This window comes from Armigeres subalbatus, chromosome 3 (genome assembly GCF_024139115.2).
Source record: "Armigeres subalbatus isolate Guangzhou_Male chromosome 3, GZ_Asu_2, whole genome shotgun sequence".
NCBI lineage: Eukaryota > Metazoa > Arthropoda > Insecta > Diptera > Culicidae > Armigeres > Armigeres subalbatus.
In genome coordinates this window covers 196,486,243-196,508,239 of record NC_085141.1, presented here as the reverse complement: position 1 = coordinate 196,508,239, position 21,997 = coordinate 196,486,243, and the positions used below count along the sequence as shown (strand labels likewise).

General features: G+C 41.3%; 1 protein-coding gene across 2 annotated transcripts in view; it reads left to right on the top strand.

Annotated features, from left to right (window-relative positions):
- Positions 1-5,619: 5,619 nt before the first annotated feature.
- Positions 5,620-21,997, top strand: part of LOC134224705 (alpha-actinin, sarcomeric) — a 65,713-nt gene continuing 49,335 nt past the window's right edge. Inside the window, exon 1 of one of the 2 annotated variants that reach the window (XM_062704232.1) lies at positions 5,620-5,772. The gene's annotated coding sequence lies outside the window, so the exon portion shown is untranslated. The remainder of the gene's footprint in view (positions 5,773-21,997) is intronic. The other variant, XM_062704231.1, reaches the window with a different exon arrangement.

Here is a 21,997-nt window from a genome sequence, read left to right as displayed (position 1 = left end):
GACCATAAAACGTACTTCCTGATGGTCGCTAGAAGTATGACCCTCGTGGACCATCCATCTCGGTTCTTCAGTCCATCCTGCGCTGCAGAAGGTGACATCGATACATGGATCACCGCTCGGTCCTCTGAACGTTGGCACTTGACCTTCGTTCAGCAGAACTACGTTCAATACCGCTAGTGACTCTAACAGGATATGACCTCTAGCGTTAGTAAACCGGGAACCCCAGTCCACTGCCCACGCATTGAAGTCACCTGCTACAACTACTGGTTTAAGGCCAGTTAGCTTCGCCGCAAGAATATCAACTACCCTAGTGTACTGCTCTATACTCCATCTAGGAGGACAGTAGCAGCTACAAAAGTAAACACCGTTTACCTTTGCTATGACGAAACCCTCATCGTTAGGCGAAGATATTATCTTCTGGATGGGGTAGCGCCCACAAGTCCAGATTCCCACCATACCGGACTTGTCCGCAATCCAGCTGCCGTTTCCAGCAGGGATGCGGTATGGGTCAGACAGCAAGGCAACATCAGCAAGGCAACATCAGCAACCCCGACATGTGCTGGTTCTAAAATGTAAACTCTACCACCTTTTTGTTATGGCGAGGCAATTTTTATGCACACTTTCGTTTTCGATATTTTTATCAAAATTAAACACTCAGGGTCTGTCTCATTTGGAGAATTAAACTGAAATTAAACTTAAAAGTGACATTTCAATAATTATCAAATAACCCTGCTCGCAGAGCAAGATTACTTTTGACAGATATCGAATCATTTTGCATCGATGTCTTATTGGAATTGCTGGGTAGCACCAGCCAGCAATTCCAATAAGACAGCGATGTAACTGATGCGAGCAGGGTTATTCGATAATTATTGAAATGTCACTTTTAAGTTTAATTTCAGTTTAATTCTCCAAATGAGACAAACCCTCAATGACAGACAAACAGACGTAACACTAGATAAATTACCATCGACCATGACTTCAACCGCAGACAGACGTTCAAGTTCGACTCACTAACTTGTGTAAAAAACATGGCCGTCGGATTGCCAAGTAGCAATAAGCGAAGAGATGGCGCCACATGTCAAAACAGCAAACGTTATTTGCTGTTTTGTTTTGATTTTAAATTTCGTCAAAATCTTTTAGTTTCTTGATCGGATCTGCTCGATGGGATTCTTAATACAAATGCATGAATCACGCACACACGCGCTGTTGAATAATAAATCGAAAATGCCCAGTACGCCAGAGATGGTATTTGTTACTCAGAAGGGGTTATTTAATTTTTAATTTTTAAATTATTTTCCACGTTCTACTTGACTGGACTACCAATTCGTTGGTTTAGCAAGGAAAAAATCTACGATTTTCGGTCCAGGCACATGTTTTCGAATCACAACGGCAAAAAAACACGCATGTGAAAGGATCTTACAGCGCTAACGCGAAAGTTCCGAAAAGATGGTAACAGCATACACGCAGCTTCACAATTCCTTTACTATATCGTGGCATGAACTGCAAGTAAAGTTATTCGCTTAGCTACATTGTAAAAGTCGATTGTAAAGTCGTTCAGATAAAAATGATTTGTGCGGCCGTGCGGGGAGATCTTTGTTGAGTGTTTCTGTTTTGCTTCCATGCTTCGGTGGGTGGCAAACGCGGGTGAGGTATGGGATATGGCAAAACGTCAGTTTTCATGTAGCAATAAGTTGCATAGGCGGCGCTAGCGTGCTATGCAATTCCAACGTATTTAGATTTGAAAATTTACACAAGAAAATCGAATTCAAATGTATGAGCTTAAACGTCTGTCTGCGCTTCAACGATCAATTTCAATTTGATTGATTGCGCTTTTCACAACTAGAGGCGCTAGCGTCGTAATCTTTCGAATTTGACATTTCACTCCAGCGCCTTCTGGTGACAATGTCATACGAAGTATTGTTTTGTGTAACATGCTCGCAAGATGATGGTTGAGGAGTTGGGCGATGGATTTTTCAGAAAAATGTTCAAGCTGTTACGTCTGTTTGTCTGTGCCTCAATCATGCAGCAATATAACGATGTGGTATGCTTGAGAACCCGCATTGAAAAATGTCTAAAAGCGAACAGGAATCTACCTCAATAAGACACAAACCACCCTAGTCAAGTTTCAAAACTAGTTTGGGCTCGAACCAAATGTATATCACATTTCGATTTTTGCGAGTGTGCTTATTTGTTTACTTCAATACGATCGCTTGACCTGCTTGACTGAAGGGAATCGAAAAAGAATTTATTTGCAGTAACTAACCCAATATGAAAATGTTCGCATTAACGATTGCGCCCTAACACTGATTCTAAGCTTCGATGCAGAGTACACGCAAGGAGCTATACTTTACTAAGGTGGCGCAGATTGGCGTTGCGTGCCACTAGTAACTACTGTTGTCTCTTTTACTGACGTCACTAATTGCGTTGCATAAGATCAGCGGGAGAACAAAAGAGACAACTAGTGGCACGCAACGCTGATCTGCGCCACCTTAGAGCAAGATTACCGGTGGTGAGTTTAAGCCGTTTGGCAGCGCAGTATCATTACTTGACACTTTACCGGTCGCTACTAAACGCGCTGCTATAACAGTAGCGCGACTGACACGTGACCAAATTTGGTAGCGCGATAAGACTGTCAAACGTCACCGGTACGGAATACAGCAACCAAATTGAGAGCCGAAAATAGTTACCGATACGGAAACGAGTGACGAAACTAAAATGAAAGCGCTGCGCGGGTGATCAAAATGCTCGCGACCGATAATGATGCTCTTAGTAAAGTCTATAGACTGATTAGCTGATTAGCTTTTTTATTTTTATCCGTGTACATTCTAATCTAAAAGCATATTCGGTCTATCCACTCATTGCAATGCTTATTTCGACGATAAGTTGTGAATGAATTTTTTAAATTTAATCATTTGGAATGATTATTTTAGGTTTAATCTAACGAAGATTAAATGCGATATATTCAGCCTAAATGTTAGTTTTTCAAAACAAATCGGAAAAAGTTTGACATTTGAGTCTTTAAAAGAATAATCTCAGGATTAATATTGATTTTTTCAGAACTTTCATCTTTATTTATAAATTTCCACTGTATCGATTATTTCGCGGTGTGGAATAATTCCACAAGATATTTATACCGTAAAAAGAGCACGGGGCGGCGATGAATCGGTTTCAGAACCTCCTCTAGATTCTGTTCCCGCATTCGACCGTCATACCATCAGGGCTACTGCTTTCACTGCGGCAACTATTAGACAGGACCAAGGCAAACCTTTCGCTTTGGAGATGACTACCACTTCCTCTCTGATTGATCCGGATCGAAGTGAAGATCCCCTTCCTGGCGAAGCGGTTTTCGCTGGTGCATTGTCCAAAACCCGACCTACGCATGGTAAACGAACGAAAGTTAATTGAAGAGATTATTAGTTTTTAGGGAAGAATTTTTAGAAGAAAAATATTACCTTTGTTCCCATTTGCGTAGCGTAATAGAAGCATGTCCCCAGCGTTCGTGTCCTTCTTTAGATAGTGGCCTTCTTGGTTTTATTTCGCTTGTTGTAACATATAATTATTTTTTACAATTACATCTCGATAAAACGCTTAGAGAGCCTTTTCAACCAGCTTAAACCAGTGTCCACAATGTAGGTCTGATCCTTCTCACAGACATTTCCATACTGTCGGGATAGACGGGACTCTAAAGCCGAAGGAATCATGTTGGAGCTCTCCTTGGTTCCCGGACCACGCTTGAACACGCGCAAATCGAACGGGTCATTATCGCCGGCCTGTCTGGCCAGAAGTTTGTCCGTTCGTTTGCTCGATCGGACCGTTCATAATTTTCCCGAATCGCACCGGAGTGCAAGTAATATTCCGCAAGGCAGCGTTCTGCACTAGTCTTCCACATAGGGACGCCATTTGTGATGGTATTTATGACTGGGAGTCCGGTCCGGAGCTTCGGAGGTAGCGAGGCTTCGAAAAAGTAGCCGCTTTTGGTAACCGTCAAACAGAAAGAAGCAGAACTTTTTATCTGTTGTTGATACATCGAAACGGATTATGTTAAAAACTAATGATAATAAATTTAAAAAACCTCTACAATCGTGCGGTGCTTAATCTTTGAAACTAATAAATATGGTTTCCAAGTTCGATGATTAATATTGGTAGCCGAAAAATCAAATTGAGAAATAAATTTCAGTTAAGCAAAGCAATGCATAAAATATAGCTTAACTTATAAGCGCTCAAATGATTAAAAGTCAAAAAAGCTCAAAAAGGTATGAATAATAAACTAACAAGCTTTTTCAATTTTATCCGTGTACGATACGGAAAAAGTTCTCAGGTAGTTATTTGGAAGCTTATCTCATTTTTTAGTATATTTTCCAAAATTGTATCTATCATAAACTTCGGAACTTTTTCCGTATCATACATCAATCAGATTTTAATTACAATTTGTCTAGAATTTATTATAAGCATTTTAAAATGATCTTCCTATGCTGCGCTGTAGGATCTGTCAAAGTTAACACCGTCGTGTGTCTTCTTCTTATTTTTACTTGGATTCGTCTATAGGTAGGTGAAGGTTTCCGCTACCTGTTGGTGGTGTTGGTTTGCGTGGGAGAGCTATCAGATTCGTCAAATCGTCGTTTGAATCTTTGTTTACAAAAGCAGATAAGTCGTTTTGAAAATTTTGTCTTGAAATGACACTTCAATAATTTTCAAATAACCCTGCTCGCAGAGCAAGATTACTTTTGACAGATGTTGAATCATTTTTGATAGATGCTTTTTTGGTCTTGCTTAGCCATTCTTATGAGTGGGGGATTTCATAATTTCCGAACTGTCACTTTTAAGTTTAATTTGATTTTAATTGGGTCCTAAAATGAAGAATCGATATTCGATTTTCTTCCATGGAACGATGAAGCTAATCATCCTGAACGCGTCAGTTTTTCTTTTGACTCAGAAATCGAAAGGAACATTGTTTAATTTGAAATTTAAAAATAAATGAAAAATCCTTCCTCGACATTTTTGGTCTCGTTTGACGTATCCAGTTTTCCGCGAGCGGTAATGGCCGCCCGCTTGCCTGCGGGTCAGTCTCTGATTTGACGTTTGTGGAGGTCAACTGCACCCACCGCTCCGAGCATTCTGACCAATGTTGCATATAAGAAGGTGCTGATTCAGTGAATTCAAGCCTTCTTATATACCACATTGATCAAAATGCTCGAAAGGTGGGTGCAGTTGACCTCCAGAAACGTCAAATCAGAGACTAACCCGCAGACAAGCTGGAGGCCATTACCGCTCGCGGAAAACTGGATACGGAATAATATGATTCAAACGCACTAGTAACACACCGCAGGGCACTTGACTCTACCTTTGACAGTTAATATATGGGCCTGACATTTTGGGCTGATGGTTGGTTCCTTCTGAAATGTTGCACAGTCCAAAATTTGCCTTAAAATGTCTTAAACACAAAAATATTATTTTTACTGTTGTTTTGCTTAGCAATTCGTGGAATTGGAACATTATGCTTGAAAATGTGCTTCCTACCCCTCAAATGTAAAATTATCAAAATTACACACGTATTTCTGCGTAGTCGTAAATTAGTGTGTATACTGTTTTGACGTTTACGCTGTCGGTTTGTCGGTGAGCTGTAAATAGAAGAAAGTGGTGAAGTGGTTGTTTTGCATAAAGTTTGTCTGAAATACTACTTATATTTTAGTATTAATAACAGTTGTGTCAATTTTGTACAATCTTGTTGGTGTCAAGTAAATCGTTTTATTGTCAGCCTAAGAATTTACTTTTGTAAGTACTCCTACAATTATATTTACAAAATTAACTTTATGAAGGATTCATCCAATGTATTGAATTTAATTATTGAAAGATTGAAATTTAAAGTTGAAATCTCATATCTGTTTATATTGGAGTCGGTTTTATTTTGTAGCTGACTACAAATTGAAGCCCACAATAAATTCTTCAAACGGTGATTATTGCAATCGCGTCTTGAATTACGCCCTAGGGCCCTTACAATGTATGTATGCAATTTTGGGCTCGTTCAAATATTACGTACGATTTTTAGTCAGAGAATAATATAATTTGTAGTTTATTAGTAATGATACGACCTATACTGGTTTTAGAGTGGTTCTAAAACTCGATTTTACGCTACAACGCTCAACTGTCATATATTGTGATTTGGATAAGTTTGAATGCAGATTAGTATGTTGTCTATGATCTCATAGTTGACGCGTGACGTTACGTGTTTAGGGGTCGTACAAAAATTACGTAAGCGCTTATGGGGGAAGGAGGTGGTCTGCCATTTTCTTACGTGTAATAACTCCTCATTCCAATCTTATCCACTACATTATTTATTACGCTCCATATAAATAAAAAATGATTTGGATAGGAAAAATCTTACATAGTGGAGGAGGGGGGGGGTAGGTTGAAAAACCTAAAAAATGTTTACGTAATTAGTGTACGGCCCCTTGCTAGAATAATTCAACCGCTGCAACATCGATACGTTGCTTTATTCCAAGCCTCATTTAAGTACTTACGGGTTAAAATGTTTTTAATTTGATATGTTAGTCCCTAAGTTATACGAAATACATGCGAAAGTGCATTGCTTGTTACGTCAACTATGGAATCATGGCCCATGGGCAGTATGTGAACATTATTGTTTTTTATTGTTCATTAGAAATAGAAAAAGATAGTGTGTGCAGTGCAACATAGTAGCCTGCATTTGTCTGTGCTATATTTCGCACCAGGAGCAGCATCAAGGTGAAGATACCAAACTACGATATAAATTAAATTTGATTACTAATCATTGGAACGATTAATTAAGATTTGGTTTTCGTTGAGTGGAAGAGTATTTCTTTTAGCTATGTAGGTTTTCTAAGGTATTCTCATCAGCCTCCTTCCGCCTCAAGAAACGAGCACTGAATAATTTTCATTTATTTTCTATGTTATTATTCGAACAATCTAGAATTCCAAGTCAGCCTACTGAGCTTGAATTTCAAATTTCTTCTCTTCAGCTTCTTAGTATGCTAACCAGACAGCTTCTGAATATACGACTTTTGATTAAGCGAAAACGACTTACCATCGTACTGTACTTGAATGCCGAGAAAATGCTTGATGTTGCCCAAAGAAGTAACGGTGAAATGCATATTCAAGTCTTTCATGATGTTCTCGTACTCCTCTTCGTTGTAACACGCAATAACGATGTCATCCACATAAATCACGAGATATATGTTTCCTTTACTGCTGCTTCGCATATAAAGACATGGATCATTAGTGGACTGTACGAAGTTCATCTTCATGAGAACACTATCAATCTTTTTGTTCCAAATACATCCGGCTTGTCTAAGTCCATACAGACCTTTATGGAGCAAACATACGGCATTAGAATGTGCTGATGTATATCCAGGCGGTTGTGTCATGTAAACTGCTTCTTCCATTTCTTCATGTAGATACGCAGTTTACATCAGCGTGTTTCACCAACATGTTCCTCTGGCCTGCAACTGTCAGCAAAGTTCTGAAAGTTACTGTGCGAACTACTGGAGCGAACACTTCGTCGAAATCTGTCCCGTACATTTGAGAAAAGCCTTGAGCCACTAAACGGGCCTTGTACCGTACGATGTTCCCATCCTCGTCGAGTTTGCGCATGAAAATCCATTTACAGCCTATGACTCTACGATTTTCGGGTAAGTTCGTCAGGGTCCAAGTTTGGTTTTCAGTCAGAGATTTCATTTCATCGTTCATTGCTGCCACCCACAGTTCTGCTTCTGGGCTTTCAATGGCTTCCTTGTACGTTCTTGGCTCTGGATCAATTTTCCGCATCATGCCCGTTGTCTCATGAAAACGCTGAGGCAATGTTCCTCTTGCGCTGCGGCTTGATCTTCGTGGCGTTACTACTTCAATTTTGTTTACATCATCTTCTATTTCACAGGTTGAATCATACAAACTTGAATCGGAAGACGTTGAAAATTCCTTCTCCTCAAAAGTATGATCGACATCCTCATTATCTGGATTCGGCTCATTTTCTTCTGGCGTGTCATGATAAATATTCGACTGATGCTCTATGACTGTTGGGAATGGTTTACTTTTATGATTATCTGCTTCTGCATTTTCAACGAACCGCGCATCTCTACTAATCACTATGTCATTCGTAGCTTGGTCGATAAAACGGAAAGCCTTGTGATAATCAGAATATCCGACAAATGTTAGCTTGATAGCCTTTGGTTCAAGCTTAGTCCGCTTCACTTTGGGCACGTGGACAAACGCCGGACATCCGAACCTTTGTAGATTTCCATAGTCTGGTTTCTTGTTGAACCATAGCTCGTATGGAGTCTTGTTTACTGAACGTGATGGCAAGATGTTTTGCAAATGTACCGCTGTATTTACTGCTTCGGCCCAAAATAGAAAATCCATCTTCGCATCAAGGATCATACAGCGTGCCATTTCGACGACAGTACGGTTCTTTCGTTCGGCAACTCCATTTTGCTGTGGAGTGTAACTTGCTGTGTATTGTGGAACGATTCCATTTACTTTGCAGAACTGGCCCAAACGTTTCGCTTTATATTCTCCGCCTTGGTCTGAACGAATGATAACTGGGTGTCTTCCAAAACGATTGTGTACCATGCTCACATACTCTTCGATTTTGTCAACGGCTTCTGTTTTAAGCTTGAGAAAATATACAAAGGTGTATCGACTGAAATCATCGATCATTGTAAGAAAATGTCTTGAACCTCCAGGTGACGTTGTATTCATTGGTCCACAGATATCTGTATGAACGAGATCCAGTATCTTTGATGATTTTCTTGTTGCTTTTTTCGGAAACGGTAGTCATGGTAGTTTACCTTGAATACAACATTCGCAAGGTTGCTGAACGTCACATTTGCGAATGGCCATGCCCGTAGCTAAATCTTCACTTACTACTTGCCTAATTGCTTCGGGGTCACGATGCCCTAGCTTCCGGTGCCACATATGGATACAATCATGTGGATGTTCAACTGCTTGCATTCCTTGTTGCTTTGCTAATTCCAGGTAGAACAGTCCACCGGCTTTACGTGCGACGGCTGCAACGCTTCCCCTGCTCTTGATAAGACACCCACTGAACTTCATAAAATAGACTTCTGCTCCTTTGTCAATTAATCTGCTTACTGATATCAGGTTTGACTCCAACTCAGGAACGTAGTATACATCGGACAATTCAATTTCATTTTCTTTGCCTTGATCATTACAGCATAAAAGTTTACCGGAACCGATACCCTTCACGTACGTCTCGTTACCGTCTGCAAAGTGATGGATACTCCCGAACTGTTCTCCAGTTTATCAAAAAATGTACGGTCGGCACACATATGCGATGTCGCTCCTGAATCAACGATCCATGCCTTAGAAAAGTTTTTATCTCCGCCGGCCATAAGAGCGAACGACGTATCTTTGCCGATTCTTGCACTTTTGCCTTGGATGTAGTTTTTGACTTCTTTCCATTTTGCGGATGATTGGGATAATTTCCGGACTTCAGTAAGGGACATTCGCGCTTCATATGCCCTGGTTTGTTGCAGTTATGACAAATAATGCTTCCTTTTCCTCTATCCCCACCTGCTCGTAAAATGGTTTCTCCATGATGAGATTTTTCAGCTCGCTTCTGAGCTTCATCAAGCAGCTTTCTTTTAACCAAATCCATAGTTAGTTCTTGATCGGATCGGCTTTCGAGTGCTGTAGTGAGAGTATCGAAAGAGTCTGGCATGCTCTTCAGCACCATCGCAACTTTGAGACTTGGTTCCAACTCTTGTCCAGCGTTTGACAGACTTGCGAACAACTCTTCTTCTTCTTGACATTACATCCCCACAATGGGACAGAGCCGCCTCGCAGCTTAGTGTTCATTAAGCACTTCCACAGTTATTAACCGCGAGGTTTCTAAGCCAGGTTACCATTTTTGCATTCGTATATCATGAGGCTAGCACGATGATACTTTTATGCCCAGGGAAGTCGAGACAATTTCCAATCCGAAAATTGCCTAGACCGGCACCGGGAATCGAACCCAGCCTCCCTCAGCATGGTCTTGCTTTGTAGCCGCGCGTCTTACCGCACGGCTAAGGAGGGCCCACGGCTAAGGAGGGCGAACAACTCATCCATTCTAAATAGGTGACCTTCCATATCGCCATCATCCCTATACTCCGCCTTGCATAGTTTCTTCAGTACAGAGACTCTGGTGCACATTGTGGTCTTCTGGTGGTGGGCTTCAAGTGCTTTCCACGTTTCGCTTGATGTCTTGCAATTTCTGATGAGAGGGTGTTGGCTATCGTCGACAAGTAGCGCAATCGTGGCACGAGTTCTTGCATCTCCTTCCTTCCATGGATCCGTCAGAGGTTCGGGGGCGGCCTCATTGGCATACTTCCACAGATTCTCACGGATTAGTAGCATCTCGACCTTGAATTTCCAACTTCCACTTCGTAGCTTCTCAACGCAAAATTTGCTTCCATCCATTTAGAAAGTTTTGAAAAAGACAAAATGAATCTTGAATCTTCTATTAAAAATGGCCCATAACCTATTGTAATTAGCCGTAGGTCGATCAATCATAAAGAGCCCCGCACATAGGATACGTTTGCGTTGCGTTTGACACATTTCCCACGGGAAAACTGTCAAACGCAACGCAAACGTATCCTATGTGCGCGGCTCTTAAGAATCAACTTGTTCGTTTGGGTGTTGAGAACAGAATGAAACATTCTTTATTATGTCAAACTTTCCTTAATTATATTGAGTTTGATATAGTTTTTTTTATCCTTGTCCGTATTCCAAACTGTTTACATGGCTTGCAGTACGCTCAAGGGTTGCCGACCTAGATTTGTATTTCAAAAATGCTTGAATGAACTTTCACTGTGAAATTCAAGACTTATGTTTGTAAAATAAGGTATATCGAAAAAATTATCTATTACATACATAAAATTGATAAGTTGAAAAACTACAACAAAAGCAATTTTGTAATTATATTTCAACTCAAATACAAAACATTGACGAATTCGGCATCACTGCAATCATATCGTTACGTATACACACAAGTAATAGTGTGCGTATTTTATATTGGAAACAGTATTATTGATATAGGTACAAGCATAGGATTAACTGTTTTCGAATGTTATTGAGAAAGGTACATGGCGACGATGATGTTTTTTAGCTAAATACTTCTAGAATGTGATAATAATTTCATTTTTGAAGTTGCAAAATTGTTCTCAATTAAAAAGTACGTGAGCTGAGCATAGTTATTCTCATGTTTCATGATTATTGGGTGAGAAATCAATGCATTTCATATGCGTATTGCCTTATTGTTATTGATATAGGAACAGATACCCTATATCAATAAAATGACAATCAATGAAAAATTGAAACCCTTTTAACTAAAGTGCTATTTTAGAATTTTCTTATGTGATTTTTTTCAATATCTTCCCTAATGCACCGATGGAGGTATCATCACTGCTAAGTGGATTAATCTGATTTTTTTAGTGCCTCCTGCTGCTTTTTTTAGTGCCTGCCTCCTTTATAAATTATTCCAATCTGGGTGGTTTCTATTCATGCTACTTTATTTTTAGCTTAATTTTTAAGGGTGCCCACCAGTGTTGGGAAATGTACATTAAAACACTTTGATTATGCGAATGTTTATCTTTTTTTCAGTCAAATTTCTTGCGCCAAACAAGCCGAAACAGTTTGCCAAAAAAAATGTACGCGACATCGTGACATTTATTTTTCCGATGAAGCAAACTGTTTGCTTGCTGCTACGTTAGAGTCGTGCCGGCGCGCGGTCAACATTTGCGTGAGATTTTTTGTTTCGGCTCGTGCGCAGCGCAAACAGCACAGAATCGAGTTCAATTACCTATGGCGCAAAGCCTAGAAGGAGTGCTATCCGTAGGTACTGATTTATTCGTTCTTGTCTCTAAATCAAGAAAGTAGTAATGAAATGAATATTTCCCACCAAAAACGGTTATACCACAGACAAACAGACGTAACACTGAGAAAATTCCCATCGATCATGAGCTCAACGGTAGTTTTAAATTCAACTGCTTGCGAGTTTCATATCCAGAGGCGCGCGCATCGTATACCTTTGTATTTCACATCTTACACTAGCGCCTTCTGTTGACATTGTCGTACTAAACTTTGTTTCGTACAACATGCACGTTAGGTGGTTGTAAAATAACTGGGCGATGAATTTTAAAACAAATTGTTCTAGCTGTTACGTCTGTTTGTCTGTGGTTATACGCTGTGAAATTATTGTACGAAAACATTAATTGTGGGGAGAGAAAATGGTAAAAGCATGTGCTGACTGTCGTCTGCTTGGCGTGGCTGCTGCTGTGGCTGCCGTGGTTTTGTTTTTATTTTTTGCATAGAAGAAGGAATGGTAAAAAGAAATGTCAACCATTCCCGTCCCTGGTGCCCACAACCGAACCACAAAATTGAAATGTCCAAAAATGTCAAATCTGCAAAATTCAAGCTCTATCTGGAATAAGGGCGAATGTCACAAGAGAGGATTCTCTTCGTCGACTTCCCCTCTTTTAAATAAAAGTGACAAGCAGCTGATTGCTTTGAGGGTTATCACCTCAGAACGATAGAAAACAATGCGAACTTGCATTCTGAGGTGATAAAATGCAAAGAAATCCTTTATATATTTTTTTTCAAGTCGATGAAATCAAACTATTTTTTCGCTAGTAGTAAGGTTATTAGTCTAGTTTGTCATTGGTATACAAATGTCGGCATAAGATCGACTATGGCCAAAGTTATGGATCAAAGACAAAAGGGTGCCCACAACCGAAACTCTTCCCCTAGTAAATTTGAACAGAAAGACTGATCAATACGGCTTTGTTGACCATTTGGTCCTATTCGAATTACATTTCGTTGATTCTCCTAGCCGGATGTTTCTTTGGAACATCGGATTTAGGCAATGGCGGGTATGTCTTACTGCAACTAGGATCAAAATAAGCAGTAGGGGCAGGTTGCTTCGGGAAAAAAAAACATTACCTTCAGATTTTGGCAAGCTTTTATGGATGATTTTTGTTCTCTTACGGCGCGATCCCGGAGAAGACGATTGCTTCCTCTTTTCGGGCACGTGTACCTCCGCAGAATCATCCATATCGGCTACGTCAGAGTAAAATTCATCAATGGATATGGAATCATAATAATCACTTACCTTACACGAACAGTGTCTGAACTAGCAGTGGCTGTGGCGGATGTGTCTTGCGACCTAACCCTTTCCGCATACGATTGCTTGGAGCGCTGTATCAACGAGCGCTTCACTTTTTGGGTGCGCTTTTTGTACACCGGGCATTCTTGCAAACCATGGGAGGATTCAAACCACAATAAGCACATTTTGTTGCCATGTTGTTTGCAGTTGGTACAATTAAATACCCTTGGCACAAAAAGACGCACCGCAAATAGCATATTTTCGATATCTACATATTTTGCTAGCATCAAACCGGCGAACGTCACCCGAAACGAACCTGACTTGGAATATACCTTCTTTCCATCTACCGTGGCTGCTGAATGCAATTCCTTGCAGTCCAGAATGTCCACGGTAGACTCCATTGCATTCTTTAGGCATGTACATTCTTGCAAGTCAGGCTCGCTGCGTTGATAACACATTCAATTTCGACCACCCGCAAGGCATGCATGAGCAAGAGCATGAGCCGTGCATTTCGATGTTGACCGTGCATTTCGTATGATGACCGTGCATTTCGTAATTGCTACTCCGTGATGGACCAGAACAATCGCAATTGCACAGGGAACCAATGGATGGAAGCATGGGATTTGCTCTCCAACCTCAAATTGCACAGTCCGAGAGCTCTAGTTTTTTTGGATGGTCGATAACGGCGCTGGCCACGTCCTCATGGTCATCGGGGATAGGAAGGAATTGATGATGCAGTCACTCGCCCACTGCAAGCTGAGAACACCTCTGCACTCGCCACGAGTTCCTGCGGAATTTTATTGGAATATGGGGGTCAGGTTATATGGCAGAGGTTCGTCTTGGTTAACGGGTTGCCAATCTATGTTCCAGTATGTTCCAGCATAACTTCTGAACCCATTGACCGATTTCAACCAAATTTGGAACACACATTTTTTATCTTAAGGAGACAACGATAGGGGGGTTGAGGATGCTCTTTGGACAAGGGGGAGGGTATGGGGGGAGGAGTATTGCTTGGTTATCGATCAACTCAGTGTACCTTTGGAACCCCTTGGCCGATTTCAACCTAATTTGGAACACACATTCTTCATCTCAAGGAGACGATGATAGGGGGGTTAGGTTAGGGATGCTTTTTGGAAAAATGGGGAGGGTGTGGGGGCAGGGGTATTGCTTAGTTATCGATCAACTCAGTGTACCTTCTAAACCCCTTGGCCGATTTCAACCAAATTTGGAACGCACATTCTTAATCTTTAGGAGATGACGATGGGGGGATTAGGAATGCTTTTTTGGAAGGGGGGGGGGTAGGGGGGGGAGGGGTATTGCTTAGTTATTGATCAAGTCAGTGTACCTTTCGAACCTCTTGGCCAATTTCAACCAAATTTGGAACACACATTCTTTATCTTAAGGAGACGATGATAGGGGGATTAGGGATGCTTTTTGGAAAAAGTGGGAGGGGGGGGGGGGGGTGTTGCTTAGTTATCGATCAACTTAGTATACCTCCTGAACCCCTTGGCCGATTTCAACCAAATTTGGAACACACATTCTTTATCTTTAGGAGACGACTATAGAGTAGTTAAGCATACTCTTTGGACAAGGGAGAGGGGTATTGCATAGTTATTGATCAATTCAGTGTAGCTTTTGAACCCCTTGGCCGTTTTCAACCAAGTTTGGAACACACATTCTTGATATTAAGGAGACGACGATAGTTAGGTTAGGGATGCTCTTTGAAAAAGGGAGGGTATGGGGGGAGGAGTATTGTTCAGCAATCGATCAACTCAATGTAAGTCTTGAACCCAATGATTGATTTGAACCGTATCAAATATTGTCTGTCCTAAGGAAACAATTTTAGTGAATGTGGGTAGGTCATTTGAAAAGGGGGAGGGTGTGAGAGAGGGGTATTGTTTAGTTATCGATCAATTCAGCATAACTTTTGAACCCATTTACCGATGACCACCAAATTTGGAACCCGTTTCTCTGTTTAAGGAAGACTATATCAGACTGGGTAGGAGTGTCATAGCTGAATGAGAGAGAGGATATTTATTAAACTAACAGTTTAGTATATCTTTTTATTGATGGGTCAATTTAAACCAAATTTGTAAACACGTATTTTCTACCCAAAGGAAACTATTATAGAGAGGCTGGGAGGGACTTTGGGCTTTGCTTAGAAAACGATTTAAATTAAAATCCCTTTTATTTAGTTCATTCGAGCTCCGAAAACAAATTTCCCGAATTCCTCAAAAAAAGCAAATCCGTGACAATAACATTTTCCCGGTAATAACATTCCCCCAAAAATGACGAAAATGATATTTTCCAAAAGTGATTCTTACCGATACACATATCCCAGAATATGACATTTCCCTGAAAATGACATATCCCTGAATGAAGCAGTCCATTAACATAACACTATTTGGCCTAAGGTCATTCGACATGAATTATGAACAGCATCAGAAAAATCTTTCATAGAAAGCATGCATTTGCTGGGTATAAAACAAAGATTATTGTTACCCTTCATCGGAATCATGGTTTGCCCATTGAAAAGCAATGATTAATGTTTTTCCTTCTGGATGACGGATGTGATTGCTTCTTTAAAAGTAGGCAATGGTGGGTGTGATCCCTTCTTTAAAAATATAAATAATGAATAAATAAAGCATCGGTGGATGTTTTTCCTTCTTTAGAAATTGACGTTTTCCCGGAATAAGGCTATTCAAAACAACGATCCCTTCTTCAAGATCAGTCAATGTTTCCAAAAGCCTTATTTTAATGAAATCTTGAAGTATCAATAAGTTAACACAATTACCCTGTTGACCAATTGGTTTTATCTTTTTCTGATTGTGAAAAAACCTAAAAACCAAACTGGCAATTCCGAGCAAGGCCGGGTACATAAAGCTAGTGTGTAGTAATGGAAGGGTGGTGTATATTCTAATTGGATGCCGAAACGAACTTTTTGGCTCATTTTGAATTCTAACAGTTAGCTGGTAGAACTAATCAAGTTTGTAGGTATAAGGATAGAAGACGGAAACGGTATGAAAGTCCATTTCCAGTTATAGTGATTGCTAGAACATGAGAAATATATGAAAAGATACAAAGTAGGAGAAATGGAACGGGCCTGAGATTGAACCCACGACCTCCTGCATATGAGGCAGAAGCGGTAGCCATATGATTACCAAGCCCGTTTATTTCGACCTCCCGCGAGTGGACATAAACCAAATATTCAACATTGTACGCCATGTATTTAGCAATTTCGTTCGCTACCTGGTATGTAGGTGCGGTGATGGTTTGTTTGTTACTGTTGATCTGATTAAAATCAAGCTTCGGAAAACGACGCGTCAAATCTCGCTGTAGGTAGCAGCAGTAACAATAGCCTGCTTCACTGGCGTCACCAGAAGCAGCTACTTCACTCGCCACTCGCCAGAAGCAGCTACTTCACCACACAATAAACTTTTCACTACCGAACACAATCCGCGATGAGACACAGGACTAATTTCTTAGACTCTTACAGTTCCTCTGTTACTTTTTATCTGTCCATGAAGCAGGAGGTTCATGGAATACCAGTCTTCCTTCGTGTGGAGGTCATACTCCATTATTTACAAGCAAATATAGGCATGCCAGCGAGGGGAGAAGCTATTTTACAGACTGGTCTAAAATGGATGACTCCACTGGTTTCGGTGTTTTTAACGTTCTTCATAGCGCCTATATTAAGCTGAAAGAGCCTAGCTCCGTGTATACCGCTGAACTAGCAACTGTACACTATTATTCACTTGAGCATATTGCTTCCTTCTTTATCTTCGTCGACAAAAGTACCCTGGAGGCTGTTCGGTCAATGAAATCTGTAAAGCACTCAGCGTATCTTCTAACCGGGATACGGAAAGCTTTGAGTGCTTTATCAAACCGGTCATTCACAATCACCATGGCCTGGGTCCCTTCTCATTGCTCGATCCCGGGAAATTAGAAAGCGGACTCTTCGGCGCTGGGGTGCTGTAGGCGTGGGCGTGGGCGCTGTAGAAGGTGATATTTACGATCGGCAAATCACATCCGATGAATTTTTCTCATTAGTTCGTCAGGAAACTTTGATCAGTTGGCAGCAGAAATGGATAAATGGGGGGTTGGGTAGATGGCTGTATTCAATTCGCCCGCAGGTGTCGAAGCGTCCATAGTTCAAAAATTTGAATATGGGACGAGACTCTTTAAACGCACATCTCTTCAGAGTGGGGCTCTCGGAAAGCAATATCTGTGTTTGCGGCGTGGATTATCAGAACATTGATCTGTTACCCGCCAGCTATCTCCGAAGCTAGGGAAGGGAGACAATTACAGGGTCGTTTACCTTAATAATCTCACACCACACCACTTAAATTCACCCGCAACAGGAACATACACACGTGTGTTGCGCGACACGTGCCCTCTGGTGTGGCAAGGCGGAAAGGTTGCCAAAAAGTATCGTACAGAACAAGAAATGCTCAAAAGCTTACCGAATCAGAAAACTCTATACCTGACCTCTTCGGACGAGGCTTGACGACTCCTTTATGAGTCCGGAGAAACGAATGCAATTAAAGAACAGTGGAGAAGAAACCTCAGGGAATGCTTGCTCTGAAGTAATGCTACCTACACAAAGATTTCGGTTTTACATGCTATTTATTGGCCTACATCGGCCTTATCTACTGTGACGTCACTACAACATAGGGGTACTCATCACTTTCTGGTCTCCTCGGGCATCGAGTTTCGGTTGACGATTGCATGCGATTACTGGGCGGTTGGTGGTAGGTAGCTGCTGGCATTCAGGGGTCCGACTTTTCGATGGCCGGGCTGCTTTTCGGTCTTGTTCGTTGTAGTGTTGAGGCTTCGGCACGCCGTGGTACAGCGAGGGCCACGGAATGCTTACTGGTTCGCCTCCGGTATCTTCGTGGGCTGCTCTCACCGTAGAAGGGATGTGCGGTTCGTTCCTTAGCCTCCGTCGGTTGCTTGCCGTTGGTGGCGACGCGATGATAGTCTGTAGAGGTCGGAAGGTGGCTTCGGACAGCTTCCGGGACGAGGTAATCGAACCGTTCCTTGGCTCGGCAGAAGACGAAGGTGCTTGCGGTGTGACACCGAAGTAGATGAATGGCCACGAGATCGACGCACGTTTGGCTCACAGCGATGGCGGATTAGTCGGCCGGCCTTGGGCCACCGGGTTGACAAAATGGCCGCTTGCAGGGCGAAGGAAGACCCAACGTCTGTCACAGACCTCGATTCGACGAACGGGAAACACGTGCACTGCTACAGAAGGCCACCGAACTCCGTATTACTCTGCCAAGCACAAAGAAAAAGAAAAGGCCCCTATACGGACCTGCTGCCATAATTAATACCCCCGTGACGTCACATTTGTATCACTTGTACATCGAGTATAGCTAGACAAACAAAATTACCTTTTCCTTTTTGAGTTTGATGTTTTTTTATAACAAATGAATCTCTTATCACAATTGTGGTCAAACGTACTCTATAGAAAGAACAATATAATGCTTAGCAATGGCTGCCACATAGAAACACTGCTTTTGTAACTAACCGTACTACAATAGCTTTAATCTTTCCCGTACTATTGCTATTTTGTCGAACTAGCACTTTTAACTTTCGACCACTAACTTTCTGAACAGCACTACTAGAGAAATCTTCTTTACTAAACTGTGTCAATTTTTCAATTTACTTTTTACTTTTCCGACGCGCATTACTATTCCCGTATGAGGTTGGGGACAGACTAGCCTGATTCGGGATAAAGCTGAGCTTTTAATATCAAGGAAAGTACGAGAGAACAACGAAATATGCCGAAGTCGGCGTTATTCTACCATTCTGGCATCCCTTCTCTCATGCGACAACGGAGAGCAAGTGAACGAAATGGGTGAGCATTCTACTTTTTATGCTCACGCTCAAACCGCTGTGCATAAATTTGTGAGTGACGTGTGTGGTACTCATTTCGGTATTCACCATCTCCTATTGGTGAGATGTTTTGTCTCCCTAATACGAGATAGATACATTACATGGTGGGCTTGATGGACGGGAAACTAATGCTTGCGGAGGAGCTGCAATCAACATTTGTAGCCGCAGGTTACAGATCATGTCGTGTGGGCGTGCGAGGAGAATTGCGACCCCAGATCTTCATTAACTGAACATCTCTTCCACCAATTTGTAAAAGTTTCTGATGTAAGACTGTAATCTTAGTCTGCCCATCCCCTTGTATGTCGTGCCCCACAACGAATGTCTTCTGGTTGTTGTCCATTTCAATGTTAACTCCTTTCGTATGTCTTCCTCTCATTGTTGTCTTCCAAGAAAATGTTTGTTTGTCCCTTTACAGATGTGAAACAACTATGTGAACATTTCATCGTAATTACTTAAGCACCCTAAATTCCCTTCCTTCCCTACTATATTATTGTATTCCCTTTCCTCGACCAAACTGCGGATCTTTCGGTTCCCCAAAACTAACACAAAAATTAAGAAATGAATGGTCAAACTTGATTTCGGCTCCGTAATGCAACGTACACACCAGTCAAGCAGTTCGACGAACATTGACTCCACCCCCAAGAAAACGCTTCGCTGCTTTGTTTGAACGTGTGTGAAGTTGTTCGACCAACCATTTGACAGTTGGCGGCTCGGTTGGAAAAAATTAAAACGGTTTGATTTTGGTTTGAGTTGTCGGGGGTGGAGTCAAGGTTTGCCGAACATGTTTGAGCATTTGTAGTGAAGTTGCTCAAACCCCCATATATTTTTTGATGGTTGGTGCTCACGTTGGCGCTCCGGTCGTTCGTGTGTGATATTGTTGGTCGAATAAATTGATTGTTCGTGTCGCTGTTGGTAAAACTTGATGGATGTTTGAATAAACGAGAGGTGGAGTCAATGTTGGTCAAACTGCTTGACCGTGTGTACGTTCCATAACGCTTCACGGCAATTGAGCCTTCAAAATAAATGAAAGATCGACAATTTTCAAGCGACACAACAACTATCAGGAGATGGAACAGCTGTGCCGTTCTCAAGAAACACGCAGGTTCTATCAGAAACTCAACGCATCCCGCAAAGGCTTCGTACTGCGAGCCGAAATGTGCCGGGATAAGGATGGGAGCATCTTGACGGACGAACGTGTGGTGATCGAAAGGTGGAAACAGCACTACGAAGAACATTTGAACGGCGCTGAGAGTACAGGCAGTGAAAGTCAAGGCAGCGGAGGAGATGACTACGTCAGTTCAGCGGACGATGAAAGCCATCCATCCCCCACCTTGAGGGAAGTTGAGGATGACATCCAACAGCTAAAGACCAGGGTTCGTAGTGCTCACTCAATCTCAGGAGCACATGATCTTCCCTCACGAAAGTTTTCGGGGAGAAATCGCTTTTCGGGAATGAAAAACAGCCTGGAGAGTGATAACAATTTTTCGCTCACTTCGATTGCCGCTAAACGTTGGTTTGCTCTTTTTCTTTCATATTCGAGTCTTTTCGTGGCATCATCAATGCAAATGGTATTAGCTTATGTGGAACAAATAACTTAACGCTTTCATACAGATAGCGTGGTGGTGTGGCTAAAGTAAGCGCATCCCCACAGCTATTCTTGTTACTATTCTGGGTTCGAATCCCGGCGCGGCCATACAATTTTGTAATTGTTCTGCGATAATTCTCGCGAAAAGTGAGTGAGAGGTAAAAGTAATGAAACGAAAAAGGATTTTCATCTAATAGGCAAGATTTTCGTTCATCTTCCAATGCTAATTCTAGAGAAAAGATTGATGGGTGAAAGATGATCCTCCACATAAACAACGAAACAAGATTTTCCCTTGGCCCGAAAAACGCTTGCTTTGGTCTCATTGAAACGAAAAGTCGAAACCCTGCTAAAGACCAATAAAGCAGCTGGTAAGGATGGTATCGGAGCTGAGCTCATAAAGATGGGCCCGGAAAAGCTAGCCACTTGCCTACACAAATTGATAGTCAGAATCTGGGAAACTGAACAGCTACCGGAGAGTGGAAGGAAGGGGTTTATATGCCCCATCTACAAGAACGGTGACAAGCTGGAGTGTGAGAAGTGTGAGAACTTTCGAGCGATCACCATCCTTAATGTCGCCTACAAAGTGATATTCCAGATCATCTTCCGTCGTCTGTCACCATTAGTGAATGAGTTCGTGGGAAGTTATCAAGGGGAAGCTTCGTTGACGGCCGCTAGACAACGGACCAGATCTTTACTGTATGGCAAATCCTTCAAAAATGCCGTGAATACCAGGTCCCAACGGCGGCGGCATACGACAGTATAGACCGTGTACCCGATCAGCAATGCATAACAAAATTCTAATTCAATTATATCAATGGTTGTTATTTAAAACAACGTGTGTTATAATTAAAAAATTCGATAAAAATATGTCTTCGGCCAGATTAATTTCATATCAGTTTTATTTCATATAATAACATTAGTTATGTATATTTACACAAAATAATTGCCTATATTTTTTGTAGATATTGGAAAAAATCGGAGGTTATCACCTCCAGTATAACTTGAATCTATATTCGATATTAATAGCTAGTACAAATTTTATTGCCTACATTATGGATGGAAATCCGTCGTTGTACCGTACCAGATTTTTATACGCGATGTAGGCAATTATCTTTAAAGTATATTTTTCACAGGATAATTATATCAACGTTTGTTATAATGTTGATATGAAGGTATCAACCTCTGATTTAATTGTGTTACAGCTAGAGGGTTTTTTTTAAATATAATTTTTGTTATTTTAACAACTAACCAGCCAAATTTATAACACATTTTGTTACAATATTTTTCTGAAATAAATAACTCCCCTTGATATAATTTTGTTAAGCATTGCTGATCGGGTAGAGCTATGGAAAATTATGGACTAGAACAGCTCCCTG